The sequence below is a fragment of the Myotis davidii genome, unplaced genomic scaffold, assembly GCF_000327345.1.
Source record: "Myotis davidii unplaced genomic scaffold, ASM32734v1 scaffold99, whole genome shotgun sequence".
NCBI lineage: Eukaryota > Metazoa > Chordata > Mammalia > Chiroptera > Vespertilionidae > Myotis > Myotis davidii.
The window spans coordinates 18,088-26,882 of record NW_006291015.1 but is presented as its reverse complement, the minus strand read 5'-3'; positions in this window follow the sequence as shown (position 1 = coordinate 26,882).

Below are 8,795 nucleotides of genomic sequence, written 5' to 3'. Positions count from 1 at the left end.
TGTAGTTAATTCTTTTTAAGATAAAAGAAAATTAAGAGAGTCATTATCATTTTGAAATAAGACCAGAGCATAGATTTATAGTGGAAAGAAAACCATTAAGTAGATATGGTCACTAGATGTCAAGCACATGAAGGATTCCTGTGACACCTTAAGAAGAGAAGTGACTTTTAGCTATAGACATAAGGATTTATAAACGTAATCTAAAAAGCTTCCCTTTTAATTGACAAAGCAAATCTAAAAGCTTGGACTGAAATGAGTATTAGATCATGAATTGCAAAATGTTACTTGTTATCTTAAAAAATGTATAATTCCTAAGTATATCCTTGATTAAACTGAAATTGAATGTCTCTCCTAAAAATAAAGCATGGTTGTTTTAAAAACGTTCTTAATTATTATTTATTCCATATTTTATGTAAGAAAATAATCACATATTGAATTCAACTTTTGACTGTATATGTTTATATCATATATCCTCTTAATTACATTCTTCAATTAATGTATAAATATTAACAGTATGTCTTCCTTATTTTGAGCCTATTTGAGTATTTTTATTACACCAATTCTTTTAAACCATAGCGTCGTTTTCAGGTCATTAATTCTTGAAAAATTATATAATTAATATAGACTATTGAATATTAACTAATATCCCCTTTCTCTCTGAGCTTGAAACTCCTAATTTGTAAAACAAGGGGAGTGGACTGCATCACAGCTAAAATTACTTTTGTTTCTACAATTACTCATATTTAATAAAGTACTAGAAGCTCAGTGCACAAAATTCGTGCATGGGTAGGGTCCCTAGGCCTGGCAGGCGATCAGGTCCTATCTGTGGGGTGACTGGTGGGGTGCTGCCCACTCACCAACCCCACCCTATGCTGCCGCCGCCAGTCACCTCCCTCTGCAGGGCGCCCGGTGGGGCGATCAAGTGGCCAGCACTGGCACCTGCCTTGGCTGGCCTGGGGCCTGCAGGCTGGGGGCAGCTCCTGCATTGAGCGTCTGCCCCTGGTGGCCAGTGCACATCATAGCGACAGGTCGTTTTGCTGTTCGGTCGATTTGCATATTAGGCTTTTATTATATAGGATTCTTCTTTTATAGATTATAAATTGGTAGGGAATAGATTTTCAGAATAAGTTGGGTACTTTTAGATAGATTGATATTCATTGAATATTACATCTTAACAATCAGAAAATTTTTTGAAACCATGATGATTTGATTAAAATTATTTTTAGGGTTTTTTTCTGTACAAAAGGAATAAAAAATAGTTAAATTCAATAGTTATTTATGAAAGACACTAATATAAAACAGTATATCTCAAATGTTGGTGTATTATCATGATATTAAGATAAAAATAAATAGTATGCAAAAAGCTAATTAATGCACTTTGTATTCCACACTGTTTAGGATTTCAGAGAGAAAGAACTTAAATGGAGAAAATGTAGTTAATCAACAGAGATTGTCCCTGACATCTCCTGGAGACTTTGATTCCCACAAAAACAGATACAAAGACATAGATAAGTTGAAAGATTTCATATAATATGTAACTTTTGATTGACTATGTACAGATGTGCCCCTTTACATTGATAGGCTTCACCTGTGATTCACATGCCAGGAAATAATGAAAAGGGTAATTGCATAGCTTGGACCTGATCTTCATTGATTTCTCTGACTCCACTGACTTCTTGTTTCACCTAACTTCCCCATTTCTCCATATCTACACTGAAAAAAAGTCTCTATGAGCCGCTGAGTAATAACCTATCCAAACCTTGAAAGTTTGAAAAGCATGTGTTTACTCATGCTAATTAAAGAGCAATCTTAATTATTTAGCCACAACCACTTGGCTAAATAATGAGAGACCGTCTCATTCCATGATTTTGGAGAGAGAGAGCATTCAGTCTTTCACAATCAAGTATGATGGTTTCTAATAGTTCTTCTTTGATCCTCTGTATCTGATTTTAACTTCTTCCTTCTATTTCTGATTTGCTGAGAATGTTGATTCTCTAATTTTCTCACATACATTTTGCACCCGAGAGCTAAACAAATGCATGTATGTGTTTTAAACTTGTCTGTGTGGTAAATTACATGGACTAATTTTCAAAAGTTGAACCACCCTCATATTCCTTAGATGAACCCCAATTGCTTATAAATAATTTATGATAGAAAGGATATTGTGGATGTATTGTTGAACACTGGATTTTTATAAAATCATTTTAAAATGTATTTGGATAGTTAATTGCAGAATAATTTGATTGAGGCTTTAAAAAAAATTTAAGACAATGCATTTAATGTTGCCTGTACTTTAAAGCGTATTTAGTTCTTCTATTATGATATGACCATACTAGAGTCTTCTCTCCATTCATTCAGTGAGGTCTCTACAACCTAGCCAACTTTATTTGAGCCATTTTTTTAGTCTAGGGAACCACAGAAACATATATTTCCCTTGCAGTTTTTTATCTTATTGGCCCCAATGACTTTCACACTATGTCTGCAGATTAGTATTAAGTCAAATATGCAAAGGGACTTAAGTGCATTTCTAATGCTCTTTCTTTACATAGATTTTCTTTTTTAGGAACTCTGAAAAATAACTTCTAGATGTTTCTGTCTCGCTAAAAGCCTACCTTAGTGGCTCAAATCAGTGAAACAAGTAGGCCTTTTTTCAGTTCTTTCTTTCAGATTAGTGTTCTAAAACTTGTCCCCAGACACTGTAGGATTCACCTAATTCATATACCTTCTTTCAAATTATAATTCTGTATTATATGTTGTTCAATGTCTGAAAATTAATTGTTTCATATGTATTTTCAGTTCTTTAATTGCTACCAAATAATTCTAAACCATAATATCTAAGCTTGGCAGGGCACACAAGTCTACATTGACTAAATTTTAAAATAATCTTAAACTAAAATCATTTGGTGATGCCGAGTTATCCCTTTTCATATTGTTAGATTTAATTGTCTCTTATTTTGTTCAAATGTTTTCTGTCTGTTTCATGGCAGTTATGCATCTGCAATTTTTATTTCTTGTATTATTTTGTCTAGTTTTGTTGCCAGGGTAATAAAGACAAAAAATTAACTGGATGAGTGATTCTCCCAGCTCAGAACATTTAATCAGTCAAGCTTAGTTCATGTGCCCCTTTCTGATAATTATGAAGTGAGGAAAATATTTAACAATTTTCAGCTTTGCTTAATTGAGATGGGTAATTGGGCATCTCTGATCAGTAAAGTTGAAGAAATTCAATAAAAAAACAAATTCAATGCTATTTAGTGAGAATAGTTTTGGTAAGGTCCAAATGCTTCATATCAAGGAGTTCATTTTAGTTCATATTTCTCTAATAGTTGTATCATTATCTCATCTCATAATTGTGTAACCTGAGGAAAAAATAAAAAATTACACAGGCAGCTAATAAGTAGCACATAAAATGATGATCATCTTTTAGGTCAAAGAAGGGAACAACGAAGGAGAGAGGAGAAATACCCGCATAAAACGGCAGCCAGGTTTAAGTGGCTGGCAGGGGCCCATTAATGTCTCTGAAATGATAAAGGAACAGTAAGGAAAGGAACAGAATCCATGGGTTCTTCATATGCTCAAAGTTTGACTTGAAGAGATCGACTTCTGAATTTCCCCGCCAACGCACCAAAACTGAAATGTGGACATTAAACTGGAATGCATGGTGTTCCTCTGGGCAAGATTCAAAGGTAGCTTCTGTTAGGTTTGATGGAGCAATCGAGTTGATACCCTTCCCCCCGGAAACTGGCTTTTCAGGCCATTTCACTATGGACATTCCCTTTGCTGAAGACCACATTTCACTTGCGGTGACCACATTCCATTATCTCCCCTCCAGGTATGCATAGAAGTCTCCGCCCAGAAAAATCCTGCCAAAAGTCCTTTAAAGGTGGCTGACTCCCATCACTGGGTACTGGAGCCGGTAATGGGTACTGATGGAATAAATTCGTAATCCCTCACCAATCTGGCCTCCTGTTCCTCCTTCAGCAACCTAACAGCTTCCTGGGTTCTTGTTCAGGTGGATTCAAAGAATGAAGCCATGGCCAAAAGGTGGTATAGGAAAGATGGAAATTTACTGGGAAACAAGCACAGACTCTCAAATGGGGTGGGGGAGAGAACCACCAAGTCCCTCTTTCTTAAGGTTTATAAAGACGGCAGTTCTTTGTGTCCTGATATCCCCTCTGATTGGTCACTATAGCGACTTCAGAGTTCAAACCCTACATGGGTTTCCCCTCTGTTTCTCCCTTTTGTTTGTTTTTTTATTCCCTATGGCCCTTTTCTTTATTCTGTGAATGGGTGGCTTCTTTACTCTGTAAATGTATACCTCTTGTCAGTTCCCTTACTTTGGGAATGTATACCTTCTGCAGTTCCCTTATTCTGGGATTGTATACCTTCTGCAGCTCCCAGCTTTCCAGCCCTGTGCTTCTTCTCCATGCACCCCCTAATTCCTAAAACTTCCCAAACCTGCCTATTTTACCCCTAAAAACTTCCTTCAAAAGCATGTGTTTATTTTTTCAAAATATCAGAATCCAGAAATGAAAGAAGTAAATTACTCAAAATAAATAAATATATAAATACTAGAAGCCCGGTGCACAAAAATTTGTGCACTGCTGGGGGGGAGGGGGTTACCCAGCCTGGCCTGTGCCCTCTCGCAGTCCGGGACCCCTTGGGGGATGACCTCCTGCTGGGGAATTGGGCCTAAGCTGGCAATCAGACATCCCTCTGGCAGCCCCGGAGCCCTCAAGGGATGTCCACTTGCCAGTGGAAGCAGGCCTAAGATGCAGTCTGACATCCTTAGTGCTGCTGAGGAGGTGGGAGGGGCTCCCACATGTTACCCTTTTATTATATAGGATAGATGCCTCATGCAAGGGTGGGAGCTAGCTGGTTTGCCCTGAAGGGTGTCCCAGATCAGGGTGTGGGTCTCACTGGGGTGTCTGGGAAGCCTGGGTGAGGGGCTGGAGGCTATCTTCAGCTGGCCACACCCGCTTCAGGGTGGGGGTCCCACTTGGGTGCCTGGCCAGCCTGGTTGAGAGGCTGATGGCTGTTTGCAGGCTGGCCACAACCCCTTCAGGTTGAGGGTCCCCACTGGGGTTCCTGACCAGCCTGGGTGAGGGGCTGATTGCTGTTTTCAGGCTGGTCAAGCACTCCCCAGTGGGGACCCTTACCCCACGGAGGTTTGGCCATCCTGGGTGAGGGACTGATGGCTGTTTTCAGGCTGGCCAAACCCCCTTTAAGGTGAGAGGTCCCCACTGGGTTGCCTGGCCAGTCTGGGTTGAGGGGCTGAGGGCCATTTTCAGTCTGGCCAAGCCCTCCGGCGACAGAAGCTCCCAGCCTCTCCTTTTTTCATTTTTTTTCTTTCTGGGATTTATTTACTTTCTATAATTGAAACTTTGTTGCCTTCAGTGGAGCTCAGAGCCGGCTGCAGCAGGCGGGAAGCTTGGTTTCCTCCATCACTGGAGCAATCAAGCCTCCTGCTCGCTCCAGCTCCGTGACTGCCAGCTGCCATCTTGGTTGGGTTAATTTGCATATAGTCGCTCTGATTGGCTGGTGGGTGTGGCTTAAGGCATAGCAAAGGTATGGTCAATTTGCATGTTTGTCTTTTATTAGGTTAGATAAGCATAAATACACGTATAAATAGAAAATAAAATTATACATAGACAATAGTTTCTCTTTATCCAGAGGGATACATTACAAGATCTCCAATGTATGCCTGAAACCACAGATAGTGTCAAATCTGCTATATATTATGTTTGTTCCCTATACATGCATATCTATGATAAAGCTTTGAAATGCAAGGTTTTCCTCTGGGCTGGATGCAAAGGTGATTTCCTTCCCAGATCCTTGTCCAGGTGGATTGGAAGAATAAAACAAAGACTCCCACGTGGGGAGGGGGTTTCAAAGAAGAGAGACCATCTAAGTCCCTCTTTCTATGGTTTATAAAGGTTGTGGTTCTTTGTGTCCTAATATCCTCTCTGATTGGTCACCATAGCAGTTTTAACACTCAAACCCCACGTGGAGCCCCCCCCCCCATTTTTTCTCCTCCTCAAGTAATAGAATTCTCTATTCCCTGTGAAAACTCTGTTTTCCTCGTTCTCCCTTTTGTTTTTCTACTCCCTGTTACTTTCCCCTTATCTTCTGTGAATGAACGACTTCCTCTACCCTTATCCTGTGAATGTATGCTTTTTGGCAGCTCCCAGACCCCTATCTTTCAGGTGTCCCCCATGGACCCCCTTATTTCTAGAACTCCCTAAACCTGCCTATTTTTACCCCTAAAAACTCCTTTCAGCTTAATTTATAAATTAGGTGCATACTTACCTTTTCACTTAAAGGAAGCATTTTACTGCTTCTATTTGGCATATCCAAATTGCCAGCATCACTACTAAAGCACTTTGGGGCCTTCAGGTAAGATAAGGGTTACTTGACACAGGCAGTATGATGTTGTGACAATTAATCTGATAAAGAGTCAGCCTCGAAGTGACTAATAGGTGGGGAGCCACATAAGGCCCGGATACCCTGGACAAAGGGATGCTTTACATCCCAACAGGGACAAAGCAGGACAGCTACAGATTTCATCACACTACTCAGAAGGGTGCACAATTTAAAACTGATGAATTGCTCGCCTTTAATTTTACATTTAATATTTCAGATTGTGGTTGACCCTGGGTAACTGAAACTGCAGAAATGTTAACACCAGATAAGGAAGGACTACTGCATATATTTGGCTATTCCTTTGTTTTTAAATAATTTTATACTGTAAAAAGAGTAGTCAATGTGTTCAAAGACCAAATTCTTCCCATCTCAAAAGTTATTCTGCTCCAATGTATGACTCCAGTTATGATTTCTCCCCTTTGCCATTACTTCAGAATTCAAAATACTGCAGGCAGTCTTACTTGCTAAACATGTCACTTTAATGGGAGGTCATCTTGAGATGCTTTTGCTTAAATACAATGCTTCATGTAGAGAAATAATACCTCAAATGGTAACCAGGAAGACATTTGGTGAAGCAAGAAAATCCAGGACAGACAAAAATTACAAATGTCCTCTTTACCTAAACAAAAGGATATGGCACCAATTTAAATATCTAAAACTTTAAATAATGATAAGAGTGATGTCAGAGCCAAGAGGAAAAGTGTTGGAGAGTATATCTGCATCTATACTAATTAAAGGGTAATATGCTAATTAGACCGGACATCTTCCGGACAAAGCCACGGTGGCAGGGGCCTAGGCAGACCAGGTTAGGCGGTTATTAGGCCATCAGGGGAGGGAAGTTAGGGGTGATCAGGTCAGCAGGGGAGGGCAGTTAGGGGCAATCAGTCCAGCAGGCAGAGGCAGTTTGGGGCATCAGGCCAGTAGGCAGAAGTGGTTAGGGGAGATCAGGCAGGCAGGCAAGCAGTTAGGAGCCAGCGGTCCCATATCGGGCCTAAACCAGCAGTCAGACATCCCCTGAGGGGTCTTGGATTGGAGAGGGTGCAGGCCAGGCTGAGGGACCACCGCCCCCTCCCCCCCGTGCATGAATTTCATGCACCAGGCCTCTAGTTATAATATATGGATCTATCTATCTATGAAAGAAGAGTTTCTGTTGCCTAAAACAGAAACTCTACTAGATTCTGAACTATTTTAAGATTTATTCTCCAGTCCCCCGGAAATGTTGTACACTGTCCGATAACTCTCACAGAAAATTTGTTTTTTGCTTAATTATGCATAGCTAAATTTTGGTGTTTACAACTTAAGAACTTTAATAATTTTACGAAAGTGTGACTTATTCATTGACTTATTACTTTATTTTATACTTATTGTGCTCTTGCTTTTTGCTGATTTATTCCAAGATGTTTGGGCTATGAGGTAGACAAATCATTATGAACAAAGAAAAATGTTTCCTTAATTGAGGTATCTCAGAGTCTTGTATAAGGTTGCTTGTATACATAGCTTTAAGAATAAGCCTATTTTTTTAAAAATAATAATTGATTATAGCCTCTGACTCTGGGAAAGCTAGTCACATCTTTTAGAAATCCACAATAGAGTAGAATAAGCCTTGGTTAAGTTGGCCTAAACAAGGAGGTGATGATGTTTAAGACAAGATTTTAGCTATTTGTTTTGAGTTTAAAAATTATTATGGAAACAGTTATATTGATTTAGTTCTGAACATAAATAAGATTTCTATACCAGCATATTTTTTCAAAAGAGAAAATGCCTTTTTTGAAAACTGCATTTTATGAAGCTTGATAGATCTACAATTTTGAAACAACCAATTTAATCTATTATAAAAAATTTACAATACAAAAGAATAAACAGAATTTTAAGCCTTCCTATATATCATCACTCCTGGCTCATGTTTTTTTTATTTTCATAGATTAAGGCAATCTTAAATAATACAGATAACATTTTTAAATGTGAAAAAATAAAAAAAAAAATCAGATCACATTTTATTCTATTTAAATCCATAATATATTTTTTCTTTTAAATGTTATGACTAAAGTATAGAAATATATGTATTATGTTGACATATAGTGATCCATATTGATTCTCTAAAAATTTGTGGAGTTTTCTTTAACAGTTGTGTGGTTTAATTAGTTTAGACATAATTTATTCTAAATCTATGATGGTTCTCATCATTCCATTTCAACTTTTGTAATTATACCTGAATTATAAACATAGCACTTAAAACCTTTGAGTATTTTTATTCTTTTCTAAAGTGGCAATTTCCTCCAGAATTACTTTTTTTATGAGAAAACAGCATATGCTTAGTTTTCTCCCAGTATGTTATATAAATCTGACAAACTTGGAAAGCAAAATTCCATAAA